This window comes from Penaeus monodon, chromosome 28, assembly GCF_015228065.2.
Source record: "Penaeus monodon isolate SGIC_2016 chromosome 28, NSTDA_Pmon_1, whole genome shotgun sequence".
Taxonomy (NCBI): Eukaryota; Metazoa; Arthropoda; class Malacostraca; order Decapoda; family Penaeidae; genus Penaeus; species Penaeus monodon.
The window spans coordinates 5,924,323-5,924,978 of NC_051413.1; the positions used below are offsets into that span (position 1 = coordinate 5,924,323).

Genomic DNA, 656 nt, shown 5'->3' on the forward strand with positions numbered 1-656 from the left:
GCAATGAAAAAAAATCTTTCAAAAAACCAAATAGGTAGGACTAGTAATGGACTCTGTTGATTGGGAGGCTTTTTATGTGTAGAGATACTTTTGTACTTTTGTGGGTTAAATGTTCTTAATAAATTCACCTGTCCAATATTTTTATTTTTTTATGCCTGCCACCCCCCCCCTGCTAAAATAAAATAAAAAATGAAACATGATGAAATTTCAAAATATCTCATCTTTAACATCTCTTTCGGCATCTAATTAACATTGCTCTTCATTCCTACAACTTGCACTATTTAAAAAAATCTTACAATCAATTCAAATCAGGTTTCAATCAAAGAAGAAAAAATAAACAAGAATTTTTTTATTTATCAAATTAGAGAAATAGAATGTCATTGTGGACTATACATTGTTCAGGAATTCATCATGACAACTAATTACTGAGGTTAATACGAAGATGCAGCTCAAGATAATATCCCATTCAAACTGGCTTCAAACTATATTGCAAAATACTGTTGGAATGCTATGGCACCTATCAGTGTATAGTTATAATTACTCTGTATAAGCTTATTCACCTTTCCCATATTTGCAAATGAAAAGAAGAAAGATATAAAAAGAAAATCAGAATACTGTGAATTCTATTATCCTAAATACTGACAAGATTTTCTGGT

General features: G+C 29.7%; 1 protein-coding gene across 1 annotated transcript in view; it reads right to left on the minus strand.

Moving 5' to 3' along the window:
* Window positions 1–334: 334 nt before the first annotated feature.
* Window positions 335–656, minus strand: part of LOC119591328 (mucin-12-like) — a gene marked incomplete in the record, with an annotated part of 28,957 nt that continues 28,635 nt past the window's right edge. The window contains 1 exon segment of the mRNA XM_037940058.1: window positions 335–656.